A 26,720-nucleotide genomic window follows, 5' to 3' on the forward strand; every position below is an offset into this window, starting at 1 on the left:
TTCTAAACTTTTCAAGTTTTAATTTTCTGTTGTGTTAAGCTTTTCTAGTTTTACTTTGAGATTCTTTTGCTTTCATCTCCACTTAGTGTAATGGTAATATATTATTCACATTTTTTGTATTTTAGATATAAGGTTCTGAAACTATTTTACTAGTATTTTTTTTATTTCATAAAAGACTATTTCGGGCGAAGGTAAATTGTCGAAAATATTTTTTTGGTCACAAATGCATATTTCCAGTGATTTCCACCGCGGTAGATAAGTATTTCCGACCCCAATTAACCATGGTTGGCATACCTTTTGTGATGAAAATTTCCACTTTTGCGAGGAAAAGAATTGCTGAAAAAAAAGTATTTATGACATATATTTCACTCGTAGCTTTAAGTACTATAAGTTGCCGCACATTTCTGAGGAGTCAGCTACGACTTGAAATGGCGGGAAAAAATTATTTTGGACAAAAATGTAGACTAATTGTGACAAAATTACTCGTGGAAAAAAGGCTAATTTGTTGTAGCATGTACTCATAAATTACGTACGTGTCGGGGATGTTTGGACAGAGAGATGAAGCATGAAGTTCTCAAAACTTTTCATAATTTCCTTTTCAAATATCACTCAAACATGAAACACCTTCACTACAACAAATTTGAGATTTTGGGACGAAATTATTTAGGGATGAAAAAAATTTCATCCCTAAAAGTCATTTCTTGGGACAAAATTTAAATTTCGTCCCAAAAAATTGATGACTTTACAAAACCGTTCGAACGTTACAATAACCATTCGAACATAATTTTCTGTGACGAATTAAATCGTCTTAAAAACTTTTTCCCATTCGAACATCAAAAAATACGTTCGAACAGTAAAATTTGGCGGAGAATTAATTTATTATGGCGGTTAAAGTTCACAAATGTTCGAACGATTATTTGTTGCGTTCGAACGGAAAATATTTGGTGGCAAATCCTGGCAGGAAGTTTTCTAAACCGTTCGAACGGAATATATTTAGTTAGAACATATTCAAGCACCACATTTATACATTCGAAGGTATAATATTAATTTCGGTACGAAACTCAAAATATAAAAAATATATATCATATATACAAATTCATTAATTAATTTTATATAATTAATTTAAAAATATTTTAATGATTTCTTTTATGTTAAATAAGATTTTTTAGTTAAATAAATATTATCAACCATACACCACATAATGTAAATCAATAATTACTCCAGAAAAGATTTTATATTTAATTTACAAATAAAGCAAATTATCAAAACACCATATATATTGCTCATAACTATAATAAAAGAAAATATAAATAAAAAATAGAAACTACTGTGATGCGAGGTCTCTACACACATCCTCGACTGCAACTAATTGTGTCTCTACTTGTGTCAGTCGAATACTGAGCGTGACCTGAGTTACATTATTGGCATTAATCGATGTACGTAACTCATTAACCTCTGTATGTAACCCAGAGACGACAACCATAATCTCTGTACGCAACTCAGACATGGCAGTATGCACTGCATCAATCACTGCTGATGTGTGTACGCCGAGCTCAGCTTGCAATATGTCAGTCATCTCCTCGCGAATAGATGTGCGTGATGCCTCAGCCTGTGTAGATGTCTCACCAGCCGATACTCCAGTATCTCCCGGCTGTGCATCTCTCTGAATCTCAGCCCTGTCGAGTGTCCCGTACTCCATGACAGGGTGGTGCTATTGATCGGTGCCATCGGAAATCGGGAACGCTCGGCAGGTTCGGACACGACCCCGACATGTAGCAAAAAACGAGTGATGAGGATCCCAAATGGCAGTATATCTGTCGTAATGAACCGTGCCTCTGATCAGATCCTCTCAAATATATAACCAACGAAGTCGATCGGGATGCCACGAGCGACCCGTATCATAAATCTTGCTCGATCCATGCCGACCTTGGTCTTGTGTTGCCGCGGGTCAATATTGTTGGCAATGATCAAATTCATAATCTTGAAGAAAGAAGATAAATCTACCTGCCTAATACTCTTCGTCCCATTGTACACTGGAGCATCTGGACCAACAATCAAGTCCCTGACCTCATGATCAGCAAGTCTATAGATCTCATCTGAGTAATCTGGTCCCTCGTCTTGAGACATAGCTGCATCACCTGAAGGATCAGACTCTCTAGGCGGCAGGTTTGGATAGGCATCAAGAAGCCTAGGAATACCCAGATATGCAGCGAGTCCGTCTGCTGAAAATATAATAGAAGCTCCTCGGACACAGATCCTGTATGCCCCTCCATCGTCTAGGCTGGCAGCACCGAGCTCTTTATAGAACTCAGTAACGATATCAATGAAGGAAACGAGCTCTATTCCTTCTTCTCGCTGATCTAAGATTGGTGCCCAATCACGATCATTGAATACTGATGGGAGGGAATGACTCTCCCATATAAAAGCTACAAAATTAGACAGTTTTACCTATCGCTCAAGTAAAACAGTTCTCTCTCGAACTGTTTGGATGGAAGGTTCTCCTGATCTACCACGTTTACGGCACCGATAAAACATTATTATGAACCTGAAATTTTAAAAATAAAATATATATTCAACATTAGTGATAAAATCTAATTACGACAAAAAGATTTATAAAATTATCTACTTTAATAAATTAATTGATAGAATAATTCAATAAAACGATTAAAACAATTTAATAATCTAATATAAACAAAATAGTTCGAATTTAATATAAAGCGTTCGAACGAATATAATATATGGTCGAACGGAAACTGAACACCGTTCAAACGCTTAATATATGGTTCGAATGTAAGGGTTAAATCGTTCGAACGGAAACCAAATCTAACTCAGCCATGGCTGAGTCAACTCAGCGGCCATGAAAACACTTAAAATAGCATCGATTCCGTGGTTTCTTCGACAAAATACGTAATACTCTTTATTTCTAAACATTCTATGGTAGATTTATGATGTTCTACAGTGACTATTGATGAAAAAATCTAATTTTTTAAAAATAAAAACGAATAAATCCATAAAATTATAAAATAAACGGTAAAATGAGTTTGAAAATACATACCTTCACTTGGGAGGAAGAGTGTTTGACGTAGGTACTGATTAAGGCGGCAGACGGCGGCGATTGTAGTGCGTTCAAATGTTTTCTCGCTTTTTCAAACTGTGGGGACGGCGGCGTAAGAGAAATCTCTGCCCGCGAAAACTTATATGTGCATAACCGTTCGAACGTTAAATATTAATGTTCAAACGGTAATATAAAAACTAATATTTTACATTCGAACGGTAATATAAAACCGTTCGACCGTGAATATTTCACGTTCGAACGTAATTTGTTTTAAGTTTAGTAAAAATTATATTAAATGTATATTATATTTATAATCCTATAAATTAATATAATATATATACTATTATAGTAGATTATATATATTGTAATATGTATGTAATATTATAATATATTATAATATATATTATGATAGTAGAATACTTTAAATGAAAACATAATAACTTATATGTATTTTTTTTATAGTATAATAGTAATATATCATAATATTTTACCATCAAAGTGTTATATATGAGGTTGTAATATATATATATATATATATATATATATATATGATAGCATATAGAACTATATGGTATGAGTTTATATTTAACTAATATATATCATACTATATATTCCATTATACTTTACTATATAAGTTATATATGATACAATACAGCATATATATATATATAGAGTATAGATTACTAATATACTATTATCTTATAAATTTCTTTATAATTTATTATGTGACCTTAGTATATTTGAGGCCATATATATTTTCTCCGGATATATTACTAATACATATGATCTAATATTTTTCACTATACTTTAATATAAGATAATATATATGATACGATATATATCATATATAGTATAGATTATTATATATCATATCGTAATCATTACTAATATATTTTCCTTTATACTAATCTAGTATAGTATAATATATATTATAGTATATATTACTAATATATATCATAGTATATATTATTAATAGATATCATCTTACATGTTTATAGTATACTCTAGTATACTATACTATATAAGAAGATATTTAGTATAGATTACTATATATATGATAGTATATATAACTAATAAATATGATCTTATAGTACTTTTCATTTAATGATAAAAAAATTATATTTAAACATAAAGGTGATGTATTCGAATGGCACTCGTAAACTGTTCGAACACATATTTGGCGTTTGAACGTATAAAGTAACATTCGAACGGATTATTGCTATGGTGGGAAAACATCCCGCCAATTAAAGACTGATGGACTACCATTCGAACGTGATTTGTTATAGTTCGAATGGATTATTGCAGTGGTGGGAACATATCCCGCTAATTAAACTATAGTATCATCTAATATGTCTATATATATTAATGTTGTTCTTTTATTCAAAGGTATAATGAAAAAAAAATATTAATAAACATTTACAATACCGTTCAAACAGTTAAAAATAAAAGTTCGAACGGATAATTTTCGAGCGGGAATGATTCAATAACGTTCGAACATATTATTTATACGTTTGAACGTGAAAATCTAGGAGGGAATTTTCTCCCGCTAAATATTTTCATGTTCGAACGGTTTGAACATGAAATCTTCTGCAAAAGCACGACAGAACCTCACAATATTGTCGCTCTCCTCCCGCGCGCCCTTTCAGTGTTGCCCGAAGTTTACCCCCTTCGTGTACTAGTGGTATTCTTCCTCAAACTAGCCCCCAAACTCAAAAAAATTTCCATCTCACTCAATTATTCTCGGATTACTACTTGCAGTGGAGCTTATTCGCACAGCATATCACCATCTCCTTCCCTTTTCATCTCCAAAAATTTAGGTATACCTTTTATATTCTCATGCATGGTTTGAACTTAATATTTTGCAATGTTAGAAATTTGTATGCTTTGATATTGTTGTTTGTGTTGCTGTGAGTTTGTGATTAATGGGGTTTTCGGCGTTGTTGAAGACGACTGAAAACTGGAATGATTACGTTCGAACGGTTTAGGATTACCATTCGAACGTATTCATTATGTTCGAACATAGGTTAGAATCGTTTGAACGTAAACATTACATCAATATATTTACATTTAGAATATAAATATTTCCGAATAGTTGTAAATTATATGTACTACTAAATCTTTAAATTAAAATACAAATAATTAGGATTTAATATCATTTAAATAGTTAATTCTAAATTAATAAATTTAATATTTAAATTAAAATACTACTAAATCTTTAAATTAAAATACAAATAGTTAAGATTTAATAATACTTAAATACTTAATTCTAAATTAATAAAACTAATATTTAAATTAAAATCTGGAATAAATCTTGAAATAATACCTACTAATTATGTTTTTGTTGTATTGTTATATAAATAATATGTTGTTATTATTTGACATATGTTAACATATCTTGCATTGTTTGTTCATCAAAATAAACCTTAGACCCGTTCGAGAGTTATCAATCCTGATGAATGCTTGATTGATAACTCTTGAATTGTCCAGAGTGGACAGTTTGGAATTATAAGATCATTCTCGCAACTATAGAACTATATCTGTTGTCGTCCAACATTATGATTTTGGTAGATTCATCCATTGTTCTCCGGATATGCAGTTTCGGTGATGGTGCAACGACGTTTTAATCGTCAGTGCACACAACCAAATGAGCATATTTGGAGAACTATGGGGAGATGCTGCCGAAATTTTGTTGGACATGACAGATAATAGATCATAGGTTGGCTACTATGATCTTACAATCCCGAACAGGATAGGACCAACTACCCGGTGAAAGGTGGCATGCTCATTGATTGGTACATGATACATGATTGTTTGCTGATGCACATGTGATTGTTTGTAATGAATATAGTTGGCATGGATAAGAGTTGGATGAGAATTAGCGATCGATTAGGTCAGAATTACAATGTATATGCTGAAGGTGTTAAGAAATTCTTGGAGTTTGCATTGGATACATGTGATAGTGATGGGCGTATCAGATGCCCATGCAGAGAATGCAGGAATTTGCGTTCTCATAAGATAGACTTGGTGAGAGAGCATCTGTTTGTCAAAGGTATTGATAAGGGTTATACTGATTGGGTTTTACACGGCGAACCATATCCAACTTCATTTGAGGCTCCATATGAAGAAGAAGAGCTATGGATGATGGGGGCCATAACACTTTTGCACACTTGTGGAATGATTCACAGCTTGAGCTATATCTAGGATGCAGAAGACACAGTAAGTTGTCATTTACTGTAAGATTACTTAACATAAAATCAATGTGTCGATTATCTATTAAGGCAGTCAATATGTTACTTGAGCTGTATAAAGAGACACTGCCGACAGACAATATTTTACCTCGTAACTTCTATGAAGCAAAAAAGTTGAAACGAGGACTCAGATTTGATTACAACGTAATACATGTATGTAAGAATGACTGCATATTATTTTGGCGAGATAATGAGCAGTTGAACGAGTGTCCTATATGCCACGAGTCAAGATGGACATCGGACAAGGCAAATGTTCCGCAAAAGGTCGTACGCCACTTTCCATTGATACCTAGATTACAACGATTATTTATGTCACGCGCAACGGCTGTAGACATGACATGGCACTCATCAGACAGAGTAAGGAACGATGATATTTTGTCACATCCTGCTGACTCCCAGGTGTGGAAGGAATTTGATCAGGAACACCCATGGTTTGCTGAAGAACCGCGTACTGTGAGACTTGGGTTGGCAACAGATGGATTTAATCCGTTTGGAAACATGAGTACTAGTCATAGTACTTGGCCAGTTGTACTTATGCCGTATAATTTACTACCGTGGAAGTGTATGAAAGATCCATATTTCATGATGAGTTTACTCATCCCAGGTCCGAGGTCACCGGAAAATGATATAGACATACACTTACAGCCATTGATTGCAGAATTGAAAGATTTGTGGGAGAATGGGGTTGTCATATTTGATTCGTTAACAGACAAGTCATTCAAGATGCATGCTGTAGTGTTGTGGACAATAAATGATTTTCCCGCTTATGGAAATTTTTCAGGTTGGAGTACTAAGGAAAAAATGGCATGTCCAACTTGTAACGAACATACCAAATCTGAATGACTTACGTACGGGAGGAAATTATGTTTCATGGGTCATCGTCAATTTTTACCTGGTGACCATAGATGGCGTGGAAATTTTAGAATGTTTGATGGAACTGTTGAATGGGGCCAACCTCCACCATATTTGTCTGGCGAAGATGTACTTGCACAATTTATAGATGTTGGATGTAATGAATTCGGTAAAAAACAACGAAAGAGAAAACGAGCTACAAATGAGTTGAATTGGATAAAGAAGAGTATATTTTTCGAACTCCCGTACTAGTCGAAGTTAAAATTGCGGCATAGCCTTGATGTTATGCATATTGAAAAAAAAATATGCGAATCTGTATTGGGAACATTGATGTCAATTGAAGGAAAAACAAAAGATACAATAAACTCAAGGAAGGATTTGAAGCAATTGGGAATAAGACGGGAAATGCAATTGTAAGAAAATGGTTCGTCTATGTACATGCCGATTGGGTGGTATACATTATCAAGGAATGAAAGGGTTACATTTTGTGAATGGCTAATGAAGATAAAATTACCGGACGGTTATGCCTCGAATCTAACAAGGTGTGTGAGAACAAATGATTGGAAAATAACTGGATTAAAAAGTCATGATTGTCATGTTTTCTTACAGCGTATCTTGCCTATTGGTATCCATGGGTACTTGACCAGAGATGTGCGCGTGGCTTTGACTGAGTTGGGTGCATTTTTTAAAGACTTATGTGCTAGGACGTTGAATGTAGAAGCTTTGGATCGAATAGAACGAGAAATTGTCATAATATTGTGTAAGCTAGAAAGTATTTACCCACTATCATTCTTCGACGTCATGGTTCACCTAGCCGTTCATTTGCCACGTGAGGCTCGGCTTGCAGGACCAGTTCAATATAGATGGATGTATCACATTGAATGATTTATTGGAAAGTTAAAACGTACAGTAGGTAACAAGGTCCGTCCAGAAGGATCAATTGCAGAAGCATATATTGACGATGAGTGGCATACCTTCTGTTCCAAATATTTCCACGGAGTTGACACTCGGTTTGATCGGCCAGAAAGAAACTTTGACGTTGACCGAGCAAGACAACGGAATGTATTTTCTGTATTTTCCTAACAAGTTCGTCCAATTGGTGCAGTGCGTGGTACTTGAAGTAGTACGTGCTGAACAATTGCCCTGAGATAGAGAACTACTTGAAGTAAGTTTTAACTTTTTCTTAATTTAAATTCCCTCATTTACTTTTAAAAAAGTCTAAGAATATAAAAAATTTGTGGTAATCATCAATTTCAGTGATCATATTAACGTGCTCAAGGAACTGGGAGTAAATGATATAAACCAAAAACATGAAGAGGAGTTCCCGAGATGGTTTGAAGAACGGGTAATGACATTACATATGCGTTACTCAATAACCAATGAAAAAATATTAATTTCAATTTTGATATGGTATATGTTTTACTCAATATGTAGGTTGTACAAATGTAAGTGAATAATCCAAATGATATATCGGATGAATTGTATGCATTGGCGCGTGGCCCATCGAGACACGCTGCTCGATATTCTGCATGTATTTCTCGGAGAAGTAGGTATCACACAATGGATCGAGATTGTTATAAGAAAACCCAAAATAGTGGTGTCCTAGTCGAAGGAAGTCAAGATGGAGAAAATATTGATTTCTATGGGGTTATTGTCGATATAATTGGAATGAAATATTTGGGAGAGATTGCAGTGTATCTGTTTAAGTGTGATTGGTGGGATTTAAGCAATCCTCGTATTGGAGTCCGTGAGTGTTAATACATCAAAAAAATGGTATGAAGATGATCCTTTTATTTTAGCTTCTCAAGCATCTCAAATATTCTACTTAGATGACCCGAAGTTAGGAAATCAATGGCGAGTAGTACAAAAATATTCTCTAAGAAATATATATGATGTTATCCCTCAGGCGGAAGGACAAGATGAAGAAGAATATGACTCCTTTACTCAAGAAGCATACCTAGAGAGTCAACCCGCTTTAAATTTGTTTGTAGATTTGAGCCAGTATGAGATGATTCCATTAAATAGAGAAGATATTGAGGCTGAAATTGTTGATGCGACAGTTGAGAAAAATGTTGAATCATCTGAAGTATCTACAGATGATGAGAGCGAATTGTCAAATGAAACTGATACAAATTATGATTGACCAATTATGTGTTAACATTACACTTGATGACAAATATTTTATTTATTGAATGTATCAGTAGTTTGAAATTATACCGCCAAAGCGGAAGGAAGTTCGCAACCCATCTCCACCTGTTCCTAGCTCTCTTTCAGACTCACCATTAGAGATTGACTCTAGAAAACAAGGTAAAAATCTAATACTCATAAAAGTTATTAATTAAGGTCCTATAATAGACATATAAATGAAATTGATTACAATGTTATTTTTTATAGAGTCTACAGTACAATCTCGTCAAGGTCGAGGCACCATTAGAGGGGTGAAGTTGGAAAAATATCGGAAGGTGGGTAAGATCAAGGCTAACATTCCTGACGAACATACCAGGGGCGAAGGACAACCAGCAGCTTGGCTTGCATTGCATGTGGGTGCTCTTACACGAACTTACGCACCTTTGGCAACGACTTCATGGAAGAAAGTCCCCCAAGACATTAAAGAGCTTATCAAGAAGCGTTGTTTGGTAATATTTAAAACATTGATTTAGTAGAATAAATTTCTATATTTTACTTAAATTTAGAATATTATAAATGATAATGTGTTTGTGACTATTTTTTTCAAGGATGATTTCGAATTAAATTTTGGTCGGAGAGAGGAGCGTAAAACTGTGGAAGAGCTTATGGGTAATGCATTTCGCAAATATAAGGCGAGGTGTCATGAGCATTATAATAAGTTTGAGAAGAAGGAAGATGCACGCCAACATCCTTTTCAGGATGTCCGACCTTCTGAGTGGGAAAAACTTTGTGACATGTTTGAGGATCCATCATATCAGGTATAATTAAATTTAATTATTTTACTTGTCCTATTTGTCATTCGCTTCATAATATTTTCAATTTATTTATAGGAGCGAAGTTCTATAAACAAAACAAATAGATCAAAATTGAAGATTAATCATCATGCAGGCTCAAGATCTTTCCATCGCCTTTCTATGAAATTGGTATTGCTATTTTTTTTATTGGATATAGTTAATTATTTGGATGAATCATAATGATTTTATATCTTAACACATTTATTGTAGCAAGATTCAGATACTAATTATGATCTGACAAAATTATATGCTGCATCGCACACTGATTGTAATGGAGAGTGAACTTATCCTGATGCCCGTGAAAATTATGTAAGTATTATAACCTGTTTTAATTAAATATATTAGAATATTTATGACAATATTAATTCTTTATCTTATATATGTCTAGGATAAAATGGTTGCCCTACGTGCTGAATCTGCGTCAGATCAAAATTCATCAACAAGTGATATTGATATTTTTACACAAGTCCTGGGTCAACGTTCAGGATATTTGAGCGGTTTGGATCGTTGTGTAAAGCCTGGTCCCTCTTCCTCTTCTTTTGGGAATGCATCTATGACTTCTATAGCGCTAGGCAATGCGAATTCCAGAATCGAAGAATTGACTGCAAGGCAGCATGAGTTAGAGGCTCAATTGGCAAAACAAGCAGATATGGAGATGTGCCTCAAACAACGTGAAGAACAACAAGAAGAGTTCAGAAGACAGATGCAACTCCAAATGCAGCAGCTTATGCAACAGTACAAGCCTTCAAGCAACTGATGGCTTTTTACGTACAGATTTTGGGATTATCTATTTATGTACGAACAATGCTTGTCTCGACTGTTATTTATTTAGTTTGCGCTTATTATAACACTTTTGTGAGTGTTAAACAGTTTCTAATGTATTTTTTCAAATATTATGAATATCTATTTGGTTTTCTATTATTGATTTAAATTGAAGAGATTTCGTTCGAACGAACATAAAACGTTCGAACTCTATGTTCGAACGACAATAGCGTTCGAACGTTAACATAATGTTTGAATGAAATTTATGTTCGTAGAGTTTGAACGATCACACAACGTTCGAACGTCATTTATTTCAGTCGTGTTTGAACATAACCTATACCGTTTGAACCCATATACCGTTCGACCTAACCATTTAATGTTCAAACAGAAAGATAAATTCATACCGTTGGAACGACTTCATGTTTGTTCGAACATATTTCGCAATCGTTCAAACACGTCACTACTGTTCAAACTTAAAATTCTTTCCGTTCGAACGATATTTTGGGAGGAATTTCAACCGTGACAAAAAGAAATTACCGTTCAAACATGTTCGAACGGTTTCTTTCAATTTCGTCCCAAAAAATATTTTTTGGGACAAAATGGTGACTTTCGTCCTAAAATACCTTTTGGCACAGTGATGTTGGAACGACCTTGGGACGAATTTTTTTCGTCCCAAAAAAGTAAATTGGGGTCTTTTGGGATGAAAATTTTCGTCCTAAAAGACCCTTTCTATTGTAGTGCTTTTTAATTTCAAATATTTAATTTTTTCACCTAATGATCATTATCCGAGCACAAAAACAAATATAACTTTTATTCAACTTTTTCTCTATCCTTTTTTAAAATTCAATAAGACATTATAACTCAAATTATTTTATTATTATTTAAAGAATTTTGATATATACCAAGTATCCAAACGAGCAAGTGCATGCTTAGATGTTGTTGGTAATTTCCACGTGAATAGTGTAAAAATATTTATGAATAGTAGTAATAAATAATGATAAAAACTTGAACTAAAAAGCTTTAAAAATATTTAATTAGATCAGCAAAGGAAGAATTCCAAGCTAATGATTTAATACGCAAATTCATGATTTGAGTGCTCCCACGTTTCTCCTCCAGAGACAACATCCAATTCCTCTCCATTTGTAAGCTCTCTCTCTCTCTCTCTCTCTCTAAACCCCGTTTGTTTCCTGGGTAAGTCGAGGAGAATGGTTCTGCGAAACGATTATTGCTAATACCTTGAAAATTTCCAAGCTGGCCTTCTCTCCTTCCACTTATTTCTTTGAATCTACGTAACTAATTTTCTAATAACTGTGTTTTTCTTTGATTTTTTCATGGGTTTTCTAGGATTGGTACGTTGAAGATGGCGAGCTTGTGAGTCCTGGAATATATGTTCTACTTGAGGACGTGGGGGGTTGGCAAGGCTGTACGGATGCGGTTGTTTCCGTTGAGATCTAGCTCGAGCTCAAGCGCGCAAAACGATCAAAACGAAAGAGTAAAGATAAATCTGTCTCCCTTGTACCTCAATGTCTACGACCTCACGCCCGTACCTTTGCTTGTTCGGCGTTGGCGTCTTCCATTCAAGCATTGAAGGTAATTAGATTGTACATTTCACTAGTTTCTTGACTCTTTCCTTCTCGAAATTTGTGATCTTCAAGGGACATTTCCGTGTCTTTAGTTTGTATCCCCAGATAATTATGACACCATATGATTGAAGGTGAGAATTCCGCTGCCATTACGTCTTTTTTGGCTTTTGCTGGCATAATTCTGGCTTATTGATAAGCTAAATAAAAGCTGCCTCGTTTATTTTTTTAGATAAAATGAGATGAAATGAATTAAGATGAAAATTAAAAGTTAATTAAAATATTATTAGAATATATTTTTCTAATATTATTTTTATTTTAAAATTTGAAAAAGTTGAGTTGCAATTTAAAAAAATTGAATTGTTTATTATATTTTTGTAAAAATTTGAGAAAATTTTAATAATTAGATGAGATGATATGAGATGAACTGTAAAAACAAACGAGACTGTGACCTGATTGATATCATCTCAGCCTTCAAAATAGAAGTATGGAGTTCAAAACTTCCCACCTCCAAATTTATTAAAAAAAAAAGGCTTTACCCTGTAGGAGAATGTAAAATTTTTGAACTATATGATCTAATGTGGTTGGAATTTCTAAATTTTTACTATCCTATAATTGCACAACTTTGGGAACTTTGAAACTTCATATTCGCATTGGCCAAGCACAAACTTTTGCGAGAGATTAAAATCGAAATTGAAAAAAAAATAAAATAAAATTGAATGACTAAACTGCTGCTCAAAATCAAAGAAATTCATTATTCTAATTAGAAAATTGTGTTTTCATAATAGATAGAATCTTTAGATTATTTCTAGGATTCAACAGTGACTGACAGAGCATTCTAGTACTGGATTTGAATGACTATACCACTTATGGCACTCGCTAAAAAAGATTACTTATTTGTTGCCAGCTATTTTTTGCGAAAATGATTATTTTCTGTTAAAATGAGTCTGTTTTTATTCCAAATAGTCATTCTTGCAAGAAATAGCTAGCAACAAATCAACAATCTTCTTGTAGTGATTATTCGCATTTTATTTTCTCCTGTGGCTATGGTTATATCATGCTAGATATATACACAATTTACAAGTAGAAAGATATTTACAGAAATTTTATGTGTTTGGTACCTCAGACCTAGAAGAATAAATGCAAGTAAGATGATATGAGGTGAATGTTTTTCAGGTAAATACCATTTTCTAAATAACAAATCATTTGAATGAAGCCAGTACTGCACATGCATTTCGGTGGTGTTCCATTCTCTGGGATGCTTAGTTTAAGTGGTTATATATGCTTGGATGCAACTTCATTTTTGGCTCTTTTCCTCACAAAGAACAAGCACTACTATATAGCTATAGTGGCTATTGGGGATAGGATATCTATTTCTAGGAAAACATATATCATATTATTGTTTCAATTATTTTGCGGAGTAGAAGAAGATCAATTGTTTGTATTGTTAAATCAATTGTGGCTTCAGGAGGTATCCTACAAATTTTCTTAAGCATGTGAACTTTCATTATTCTCACCACAAAGGATATATAAAATTAACGAGGTGTCCATATCTGATAAACTAAACAAATATATATTCTCACATTTGCAAGGAATATTATAGCAAGAATTAATGGAAGTCATGTAGCTTGCTTCTCAAAGTGTGTTTAACTGATAAACTCATGGATTGGAGCAACTTATCGAAAGTTATACATTAAAGCATAGATTCGTTTTATTAATGTAGGACACAGGACTTCAAGAATGGATACAAATATTAATATTCATGCTGCCTGTTAAACTGCTATATTCACGGATTGGAGCAACTTACTACAAGTCATACGTTAGAGCATAGATTCATTCTATTAATGTAGGACACGAGGTTTCAAGAACAGAAAGTAGCTATTATAAGAAAGAAAACTCCATCCTTGTATTGGTGAACCACTAAATGTTATAAACATAAAAGATGTCTGGGATGTATGCGTGTGTGTGAGTGATAGAGAGAGAGAGAATCATAACATTGACTAGTTCTTTTGGATTTTAGACTCATATGTGGCTTGGACTTTCTTTGAGTCATTAAAAATGGCATCAATGTCGAACTTGAGCCGTGTTACCCATGATGGAATGACTTGACAAGGACATCAAGAATTTAAAACCCCATATTGAGTGTTACCTGGGTATTAGAGAGAGAGAGAGAGAGAGAGAGAGAGAGAGAGAGAGACTACCATACAAATGCCACATGGTGAGAAGGAAGTCCTAAGAGTTTTAGTTGTTTTTGTTATTGAGTCCAAGCATTAAGCTTTTGTATTTTCAATTCTATGGTGTGCCAGTCATAATACTTGTAACTAAATTTTGATGAACAGTTCATGGTTTGGAGTATGGCTTTGGAGCACATGAATATTCTTCTAGTGGGGTGTTTGAGGTGGAACCAAGAAGTTGCCCTGGCTTCATCTTGAGACTGTCAGTGTTGTTGGGAAGCACCAATTTGTCTCATTCAGAATTCCGGTTGTTCATGGAGCACCTCTCTGCAAAGTATCATGGAGACACCTATCATTTTATTGCCAAAAATTGCAACCACATCACGGATGAAGTTGTACTCGGCTAACTGGAAAGCCCATACCAAGATGGGTAAATTGGCTTGCTCCATTAGGTAACAGATCCCTGCGTGCATTTCTGCTATTATGCATGTTACCTGGTGTTTTAGTGTTGGATGTGCATGGGAACCTAGTTTCATATTTACCTTCCTTAGCCCTATGAATATAACTATTAATAACCACCAGTATACCATATTGTCATATTTAATTAGTACGTTATCAGGCTACTGTCGAATCTCTACAAGTCTATATTGTATGGCACTCTCGCCCCAGTGGAAATTGGTTATGTAAGGGTTATAAAGGGTGCATAGCTTCTAACACTTCTTGGCCTCGCAAAGGGATCTTTTGGCCAACATATGACTGGCTTTTCATTCATCTGATTGCATATTTGGTTGATATTTCAGGTTCTTTCTGCAATTGTCTTCTGCCAGAAAGCATCGAGGTTACAGCAGTGAGACCTCTGCCTGATCATCCAACATATTCTGGTCAGTCTATTTGGACATGTTAGTGTATATATATGTATCTTGGATTATACATACACTAACAGGACAAAAGCATGTTTGCAAGCTATTTCATTTTATTCTTGTATGTATTCTCTTCTAGAATTATGCAGCTGCTGGCTATCCAATAAAGAGAAAATCTGGCCTCTGCATGAATTGATAGACTGTATATTTCTGTATGAAGTTTTGTAACGTCCCGTTCCTAAAGGTCCGGAGAGTTAGCTCATATTACCTAAAATCATCTCCAACATCACAACTATAAAATTCTTTTGCTCAACCAAAATATCCATGTTCCTTCAAAGGGACAACAAAGAAAATCTCCATAACATAAATTAAAAATTCTCCAAAAACTCAAAAAAAATCCTTAACCCAACGCATCAAAATATCCGAAAATAATCAATTTACTAACTATGATTCTCAAATAAGTATTTGTACCCTCAGTACTTATTTCTCTACGATCATCATACCTTACTAAAACTTCCTACTCTTGTTCTTCAGTTGAACCATCAAAATTATCTGAAAAATGTTTAGAGATAAGATGTGAGTTATCAATAACTCAGTAAGCAGATAACATATACTAGTGTGTAAACATGAGCATTTAAAGAGTTCAGAATGCAAAACAAAACACTTTTTATTTTCAGAATGCAAAGTAAGAACATGTTATCAAATATATCAGAGCGAAAGTTTCAAAAATATTCTTATTCAAAATTTTCTTGGCATAGCATAACTGAAACATCATATCAGAACAGAATTCCATGTTTAACCCCCATGGTAGGGTTGTGCAAATCCTGATAGCCAATCAAGCAGAAACAGAATGTGATTCTTTCCTTTATTATTCTCGGAGCTGCACATAGGATAGACCACGTAGAAAACCACTTTACTTCCAAAGTGGGTTCACCAGAACCAGAAAAGTTAGTACCAACCCAAACAGATGCTACAGTTTTACACCTGTGATAAGGTCAGAATAGAATAGAAACAGAATGTCATGCCAGAAGTTTCAGAAATCACATCATATCACATCAGGAGTACAGAAGATTTTCAGAACAGAACAGAATCAGATCACAAAAATATAATTTATGCACAATTTTTCATATTCACTCTCTTTTACATAGTTTAGAAATAAAATGCCAGAACTTTGCTCATGTCTACACCAGTCATGACAGAAATTACTTTATTCTTATACAGAGTTTCATGAGTTATGCAGAACAAATAACTAAGGTCGTTTCAAATTTCTTTTCATAACAAAACATGCATATTTTTCTAAATATCAACATTAGCGCATTTTTTATTTTTATGCAAATCTAGTATAGGAACTATAATACCCCGCTCCTTTCTTACGTATGCTTCTTCTTTCTAACTTACGTTACTTCTTTCTGACATAAGCAAATTTGAAGACGGGATTATGCAATAGTCTGTCCTTCCCCTTAATGACTGTAAGCCTCGTCATGCACTGCACGACACCCCCCATGCCCAAATTCCTCCACTGCCCAGCCCGGCGCCGCCGTGCGCCAGTGAGCCTCACCTCCGCCACCACCGGCACCTCCTCCCTCTGGTGAGTTCTCCCATGCTAGTCTTCCTCTTTCACGCTCTCTCTTCCTCTCTCTCGTCAGTGCACAGCCCGAATGGGCTTGATGTTGCTGCGCCGCCGTGCGCCGTCCTCTGGCTCCACCACTTCCACGAGAGCCTCCCCTCTCACCGGCCATCCTTCTCCAGCAAGCTCGGCCTCCATCTCCCCGCTGCCTGCACCCTTGAAGTCCCCCTCTCTTACACAGGTTCTCAACACTCACGGCGGAGCTCCACCTCCTCCAGCCACCGCACCACCACTGGAACCTCCTTTGACCACCGACCACCTCTCCTAGCCACCCCCACGTCCAGCCGAGCCACCATGCATGCTCACCTTCCCTCACTCTCTCACGGACGCCCACTCCCCCTTAAGCCACCTCCACCATCGTACGCCGCCACCCACGGCAGGTGACCGCCATCTCCAACCTCCTCCAGCCACCACCGACATATCCTGACCACCCATGGCCCCGATCTGCCACCCATGCATGCACACTCTCCCTCACTCTCTCTCATGGCATCTCCCCCTCACACACGGCCAGTTTGACCTCCACCACCGTGAATTGCGTGCCACCACCACCGAGCCTCCACTGCTCCACCAACAACTCCCTTAGCCGAACCCTAGGTCCAAACCACCACTTTATGTGGTGGGTAGCCACTGCACGTGATGGACAACCACTGCGCGTGGCTAACCGCCACTATACACGGCTAGTTCCTCCGTGTTACACTCTTTGCCACCATCACAATGCCACCTTGAGCCCTTCCAAGACCACACTTAGCTATCCAAAAGCCCAAACAGTCACTGTACGTGGATTAGCTGCCACGTACGACCCTTCCGACATCATCGACCGTGACGATCAGCGAGCAACGCACGGGTTATCCCGTCGATGGTATAACCCTCTATCTCTCATTATTTATGTTAGATATTGATTAATTGATTAGGTTGTGGACTGTGCTATTAGTATTTGTGGAGTTCGTTGTGTTGTGATGTGCTGTGTAGTAAAGTGTTGGGCATTCTGTGTAGTGAAGTGTTGGGCATATCTGTGTAGTGCGCTATGAAGTGTGGAGTACACGTGAAGTGGTGTGTGAATGGAGTACACGTGAAGTGTACTCCATGTGGTGGAGTGATGCACCATTGGCGAGTATGCCATAATGGTGATGTGGCATAGTATGTATGAAGGGAGTATACGAGGAGTGTACTCCATGTGGTGGAGTGATGCACCATATGGCGGGTATATCATAATGGTGATGTGGCGTAGTGTGTGTGAAGGGAGTGCAAGCGGAGTGTACTTCATGTGGTGGAGTGATGCACCATACGGCAGGTATGCCGTAGTGGTGATGTGACGTAACGTGTGTGAAGGGAGTATACGAGAAGTGTACTCCATGTAGTGGAGCAATGCACCATGTGGCGCGTATGCCGTAATAGAGATGGGTCGTAGTGTGTGAAAATGGAGTATACGTGGAGTGTACTCCACGAGGCAGCGACACTCCGTGTGGCGTGTCGTAGAAATAAGAATGGTTGTGTGATCAATGGGCGTGGAATGTGATGAGTAGTATCAGGAACTGTGGAACAGTGTCCCGAAGTAGTTATAGCGTAGCCTGTAGTCTGAGGTGATAAGTGTCACAGTGATGGACTTATAGCTAGGAGTATGCGTGAAGTAGCAGAATAAGTATAAAAGTGCGCAGCGGAAGCATGACTGGGGATGTCATAAAGTGACACGACCACTGGTAGTCGTGCTTATTATGGGTGAACAGTTAGTGTAGAAATGATGTAGCAGGAACGTGACGAAATGTCACGATGTGACAGGAGTACGTGAGAAACCGTACTCGTGATGAGTTGGGAGTTAGCGTAGAAATGACATAGTGGGATGTCAAGTGACGAGACAAGGTTATGGTGTAGCTTGGGTGTAGTCTCGAGCTATATGACGTGACATAAGGCGTGGTTGTGAATGGAGTCTTGTTGCGTTAAGTGTTGGGATGAACTGTCAAGAGGAACATGTAGCTTGAAGAGTCATGCTAGCTGGGTTAAGAGAAGGTTGGTATCGGAGTATGGTCCTTGTCCCTACGAGTAGTGATCAACATGTTATATGTTAGTCTCAAGTGATAAAGGGATAAGGTACATGTGTAATCTGGTTAGATACATGTGCCGGACGGATTCACCATATGTAATGGGTAATCTGTCCTTGGCGCAGTTACACGGTGCTTAAGCCTCAGAGTTGGTGTGACGCCCCCAATCCCCCTTATATAAATACACAGGGATCAAGACGCCAGGATGGTGACAACACGGTCACACATCCCAACGAAGTGCCAGTGTGTGTACATGCAACAGTGTACAAATAAAATAACGCAGCAGATAGTCAACTAAGTACCAGAATTTATTTACAATCAAACATCAGTAAAAATTTGAATAGCAGTTATACAATCATTCCAAATATATTACAAAAGGTAAATACATAAAAGACTAGGATAACAAATATCGATGCACGAGAGCAATCCCAGATCGCTCTCCCAACGGAGCCAAAGCCTAAGACTCATCATCCTCATCTGCATCAAAATCTGCGATACCATAAAACGGTACCGCAGGTAAGTATAACCCAAATAACCACGTAATATAAATGCATTAAATGCGACCAACATGCATGCATAAAAAGAATATACATTTCTCTCAAAACATCATTTTTCCCGAAAACGATTAATTTCAACACACGCCAAAATCCAATTTTGGCCCAAAATATCCGTAAAATACTTTTCCAGAAAATGGTTTACGCAGAACCCAACCATTTATCGGACACTGTAGGCGGGACTCACAGGCGGGACTCTACCACCATCACTGCTTACCACCATCCCTACCGCGTGCACCGTAGGCGGGAATCATAGGCGGGACACAACCACCATCCTACCGCGTGCACCGTAGGCGGGAATCACAGGCGGGACTCTACCACCGTCCCTGCTTACCACCATCCCTACAGTTCCTTTCCCTTTTTTCTCAAATCAGTCAATCCAAACAAATCCAATTTCTCACACATGAAATCATAACTTTTCCAAATCACACATGCACATGAATGCAATACACGAAAACCCAGTTTTCTTTACAAACATGATCATGCATGAAATATTGATATGTACATGCACCAACACTGATCCATAACAATCAACAACTAATAACCAATTCAATCAAGCAACCAAACAACTCCAATCACAATTCCATCTGACCCCCGAACTCCTCGGACTCAGTCCGGCATGTCAAACAATACAGTGTAATATGTTAGTGCAAAAATACATTTCAATTACAAAAGTTCGTTGGAGAAATACTTACAGTGCAATATAACAATTTCCGAAGGATCACGAAGTTGAAAAAGGCGACGTTTGAGCAACACCACAGTGTAAAATACACTGTGGCCGTGGGTCACAAATACCAACTTTCAAACGGAGGCAAACGAAGACCCAAGATTGATAGGGTAGGGCCTAGGGAGGTCTGTGAAGGCAATGGTGGTGGCAGTTTGTCGTGGGTGGCGGCGGAATGGGCGGTAGAAGACCAAAATACCCAAATCGGAAATGTAGATGGTGGAGCTTCACCGGTGGCGGATCGGAGTTGGGGTTGGGTCCAATGGGTTGCCAAGAGGTTGGGGATGAAGTGGTGTGAAGATGGTGGCCGGAGGTGGCGCGACGGCGACGCTGGAGCGAAAGTGGCCCGCGGTTTTGAAGAGCTGGTAGTGGTTAACGGCGGCAGGGGAACACAATGGGGTGGGCGGTGAAAGCCACCGCTGGCTCACGACGGCGCTGGTGTTGAAGGCGACGGACGCACGGGGAGAGAGAGGGAGGGGCTGGGCTTCGCGTGCGGGAGAGAGGAAACCGAAGGAGAAATAAGGAAGAAAAGAAAAGAAAGGGAAAAGAAAAAGAGGAAAGAAAAATAGAGGGAAAAGAAATGAGGTCCAATCCTCATAACTTGGGTCACAAAAATGATCCAATGGAGATGATTTTAAAACCATAAGTTCAATAAAATAATTCAAACGCAATGGTAAAGTCAAATTGAAATAATTAAATCCCATAGTAATTAATTTAAATATTAAAAGCAATTTAAATGCATAACAATAAATAAATATTTGGAAAGCACATAAAAATAATTTTCACCAAATTAAAATCATAGAAATAAACTTACTAAAAAATCCAACCAATTTTAAAATAAGAAGATAAATTTTTTAACAATAAAAAATAATCCTTCAGTAAAAAATACACTAAAATACGGGGTGTTACATCTGGCTTAGAGCTGTGTGGCTTGTATGGATGGGAATGAGGATTTAGTGTGGGTTAAGGTGCATGAAGGTAGTAATGGGTGTATTATCTAGGACTGGGATGCGTGATTCCATCGATCGGAATCATGCATCGAATGTGGTTAGTAAGAAGAGTAAGACGAATATCTTAGTGTCTTAATCCTAAGGTGAATCATGGGTTCACTTTAGTGGATGAACACTCGAGGCAAGACCTTGAGTTGGAAGATGTGGTGACCGTAAGTGCTCATCGAAGGGTTTAACATAGTAAAGTACACATAAGAGCACAAGATAGAAGGAGAGTGTTCCAAGTGATGTGTAGTTCTATTTCTAGTTTAAGTTGCTTATGCATTAGATAGAGAATGACGTTAAGGTTATGTGTATGCATGTAGGTTGTCATCTGACACGCACATGAATGGACTGCATGATATGCAAGTAGCATGGAGTTCAGGTAAGTGTTACGTTCATACTCTTCTAGAGCCTTCTAAAATATAAAGAAATGAAAACGAAACGTTTTTCCTTACGATGCTTTACCAAAAGACACGAAAGACGTTTTACGAAAGAAAATGCTAATTGTTCAAATGTATACGTATGTACGGCCCTCCTTGGCAGCCCCTTTTTATGCAACGAAAGTATTAATTGTACGCATATGAATGGATGACTATACGCTGTATCTATTGTATATATTTTCTAAGAAAATCCATGAACTGACGAAAATGCATGAAAGACATGAAACCGACGTTTTTATGGATCCTATGAACCAACGTTTTCATGTGTGCCATGAGGTGATGCTCATGGATGCCATGAAAGATGACGTTTAAGGTGACGCTTATGGATGCCATGAAAGCTGATGTTTAAACTCATGTATATTTTTAAATAACGTTTTCTATGAATGAACTGTTAAACGAAGGATAGAGCTGAAATGAACTGAAAGTTTAAGCCCATGCCTTAAACGATGTTTTTCCATGAACTGAACCATTAAATGAAAGAAAAGAAAAGAATGAAAGCTCCAGCTCTTTAGAGCTGACATGAATGAATGAAAAGTAAAGAAAGACATGAAAGCATGAAATGTATGAAGATACGTAACGGCCACATGAATGAATGCAAAGGGTACCAATGAATGGGCAGATTGCAATGTCAGGTAAGTAGTATTGGAAGTGCACCCAGTGCTGCCCATTGACTGAACAGGGATTCCCAACCCGTGGCCATGAGCGGAGTTTGGGTCTAAAGGAAGACCGCTAACCCCAACACACAGGGTGTAATAGTGTGTACTGGCCTATGAAAGTGATAAGAAAGTATGGATGTATGCATGAACACATGAACACACGAACGCACAAACTTTTAAGAAATGAAGGCACTGACGGGGGACACGTCTTGCGAAAAGAAAGCTCATTTTTAAAGGAAACCTCGTCCAGTGATGTTTTCAAATGAACGCACATATGCATGAACGCACCGCATTCTTTCAGAAATGAAGGCACTGACGGGAGACACGTTTTATGAAAAGAAAGTCATTTTTCAAAAGAAAACCTTGTCCAATGAGTTTTCAAATGAATGCATGTATGCATGCATACGTGTACATATAGTATGTATGAATGATGAATGCATGAATAAAAACCTATGTTGTTATATTTTAACTATATGAAGTAATGCTTACGAGTCATCAACTCATTTTAGTTTTTATGCATGTCCCTCCCCCTCACAGGAACTAAATGATCAGGACGGACACGGCCCATGGGGAAGAGCACGGAAGTCTAGGCATGAGTTTTAATTGTGCGAGAGACTTTTTTATTTTAAGATTAATGTTTTCTGCTGTAAAATGTGTTTTATAAGATAAAACACATTTTATCTTATAAACGTAAAGTCTTGCACCTTGGGTATGCAAGTAAAAAGTTTTAAATCGAACAGTAATTCCCGTCGTCCTTTCTAAAAACATTTTATAAAAGGTCACACCACAAGGACGAGCATTACAGGAATCCCGCTTATCTAAACCTTTTAGCTTAACAAAATTTCTCCACAATAGTATTGAACAAAAATCAATCGTCACCTATAAGAGTGCCACGTAATTTTCATAAATATCCAATCAAACACGTATATCAATGCATAAACCTGAAATACTACGTAACCTAATTTTTCCTTAAAAGAATCAATCTACAACCCTTACCACCCTAAAATATAGACACTTCCCAAATTACCTCGATATCAATTAATGCTTTCGAGTTATACATTAATTCTAAAAATATACCTAGATCTAATCTTACCTAACTTGAGTACGTAAAGAGCAAAACACCTTTATAAGCAGGGCAACTCGTTTACTGGAACCAAAAAATGCATGCGACGGAAAACTCATTAAAACTGAAAACTTAAGCCAACAAAACGCTAATGGCACTATCTGAATCCACTAAAACTGAAACCTGTTTTCAAGTTTGAAAAAGAAGGAGGTAGCGACGAGGCTCACCAAGGAAAGAGGTTGCACTAGGGATTCGGTCGGAGCTGGGTGGCTTCGGTGGGTATGCTGGCCGCTGGGTGGCTGAGCACAGGAGAGAGAGAGAGAATGAGAGAGACCTCATGTAGAGAAAGAGAGGGACAAAGAGAGAGCTCGGCATGAGAGAGAACGGAAACTCACCTTGAGGCAGCGAGGCGTGCGACAGTCTGGGGGCTGGGCGTTGACCAGGGCAGCGTCTGAAGGTGGAGGCTTGTCCTCCGGCGTCTTTTGATGGTTGTGGCATCGAAGTGGAGAGGGCTGACGATGTGGCCCACGGTGGGGATTCTTCCTCTGTTTCGGCGTGCAAAAACAGAGCCCTCCATGTCCAAAGCTTATCAGCGGTTGGATACGGAGGTGCAGGGCAGAGTAATGGGCTATCACGGTGGTTTTCACATTTGCCGTGGCTGTGGGCGATTCCTACGGCAGCATTGCTTCCAGTGGAGATTTGCAGTGGCGGTGCGAAGGAGCTTGCTGCGAACGTACGTGGATGGAGGCTATGACTGTTCTTGTGCAAGGGTTTACGTTCACATGGCTTGGGCAGTGCTACCCTTCGGTGGTGCATGGGGTGGTGGACGGTCATGCAAGGGTGCAGAGATGACTCCGTGAAGCAGCCGTGTGTGGCTGTGCTAGCAGGTGTTGGGAGGTAGTGACAGGGAGAAGGTTGAAGAGGGCAGCAACGGTGTTTTGGCAGTTTCTCCATGCATGAGATGATAAGTGCATATATATATATATATATATATATATATAAGGTGGTATGAAAACCCTAGAGAAGGGAAGGGGAAAACATGCAGGTGGGATAAACGTATCGGGATTGAAAACCAAAACAAACCCTAGAGAGAAAGGGAAGTGGAGACGTGCATGAAGAGGAAAACAACGTGCATGTCGTGGGGTCTGAAAGAAAATCTCATGAACTAGAGCGTTTTGGTCCATTTCAATAATTTGGGCCCATAAAAAAAAGTACATAAAGAAATTCAATTGGACTTTTCATATATTTAATCCAAAAATTAAAAAAAAAAAAAAAAAAAAAAAAAAAGTTTGCCGTTAGGCCCGGTTGTTACAAGTTTACTTTGTTAAAATATGGGAATGGTTAGAACTTTCTTTTTCTTTGAATTTTTTGAATCAGCCTGCTCTTCAATCATTTTGTTGACAATCCTCATCGGGGCAAAGGTGAAGTATTCAATTGCAGGGTCGGTCTTTTCATAAAAAATGTTAAAAATCCGTCGGTTTAATTGGCATTAGCTGAAGTTTATCTAGTAATAGAAAGTAAAGTTTTAAAGTGCTTTTTGTTTTGATGAACCGAGGACGTTTAGGGTGTGTATTTGCAATTGATGCACTGGACGCTAGGAATTCTCACCCAGGCGCGTCTATAGTTTGTTTCTAGGGCCATCTTGTCTAAAATATGCTGGAATTGTCTTGACAGTGACTGCTTGACTCAGTAGAGCGCATTGTCGACGTTGAGATGAGATAAAAAAATTTTAAACAGTAATAAAATAATTTGAATTAAAAAATTTTATGAAATTTTGAAAAGGAAAGATAAAAAGTTGACTAAAATTATTATAAAGTTAAAATAATTTTAGAACATAAGTTTTAATATAATTTTTATTTTGAAATTTAAAAAAATTAAAATTTTTATTGTATTTTATTTAAAAATTTAATAAAGTTGTAATTATTAAGTAATTATTAGATAAAAAAATAAAAAATAAAAAATATTATTTAATTGATATTTAGATATTGAGATGAAATGGATTGATATGATATCAACTTTCAAATGAGTAAATTCTAAAATATATTTCTTGTGATGTGTTCTTCTGTTGGGCTCTCTGTGTGCCATTGCTCTAAATACTGTGCCTATGATGACGGGTCAGAATCATCTGAATCATTTGCTTCAGCAGTCACTGAAGAGGACGAACCAAATCACTGTCCGCTGACCTCATCAAATGGTGATGTGGTTTTTATAAAGGAAAAATCTGGGAAGCTAGCAAGGGAGCTCATGTGATTCTTTCCTCCAATTCCAATCACAATTCTCTCTCCTTTCCTCCAATTCCAATCACAATTCTCTCTCTCTCGGGTCATTCTGTTGTCTGTACTAGTAATGTATGGGCTCAGGTGTATCAGCCAACGTCTCTCAAGTAAATTATTCAAGTTTTCAGTGTATGTGTGTCCTTGTATATCGTTGATCCCAAGAGTAGTATGTCGCCTATATTATTTTGAAATGTGTGAGTATGACCAAATTAATCGTGTAGCATAATCATCAGAAATTTACATTTTATACATTATAATTCATAAATATAAGGGTGTTTGTATGTGTTTGTATTTTACCTTGAAAGAATTCTCAATTTAATTGGAGTTATATAAGTTGAGTTGAGTTGAATTGAATTGTAAATAATAGTATTTTGCAGGTCCTATTGAGATGGATTTAACTTTTTACGTTGAAACGTATGAAGTAATTTGAGATGAGTTTAATATTTTTATGAGAAGTTGAAAAAGTAATAGGACCATCAATAATTAGTTAGAGATGCGTTGAGATGAATTGAGTTTGATTCAACAACCAAACACAACCTAATCCCAGAAAAATGTACAGGATTAAGTTGTGGTTTCTTTCTGTCATTGAAATACAGGAAAATCATATATGATCGAGCATGTACAGACAGTTTGCCGGGCAAGTATTAAAAGATTATTTGAAAGTTTCACTCTGAGATTTTACAGTCTTATCCGACGAAGAAAGCAAAGTTTGAAAGTGGTCCAAATTGTAATTTTCATATAATAATAATAGTAATAATTTCTGACAATAATAAAAACATTTACTTAATTGAATAATAGTAATAACAATACAAAAAAGTAATTAAGAAATGAAACAAAAAT

General features: G+C 36.9%; 1 pseudogene; it reads left to right on the forward strand.

Moving 5' to 3' along the window:
- The first annotated feature begins 12,327 nt into the window (after positions 1-12,327).
- On the forward strand, positions 12,328-25,854 carry LOC121235253 (annotated as a pseudogene).
- The last annotated feature ends 866 nt before the right edge of the window (positions 25,855-26,720 follow it).

Source organism: Juglans microcarpa x Juglans regia, chromosome 6D (assembly GCF_004785595.1).
Source record: "Juglans microcarpa x Juglans regia isolate MS1-56 chromosome 6D, Jm3101_v1.0, whole genome shotgun sequence".
In the NCBI taxonomy this organism is placed as follows: domain Eukaryota; kingdom Viridiplantae; phylum Streptophyta; class Magnoliopsida; order Fagales; family Juglandaceae; genus Juglans; species Juglans microcarpa x Juglans regia.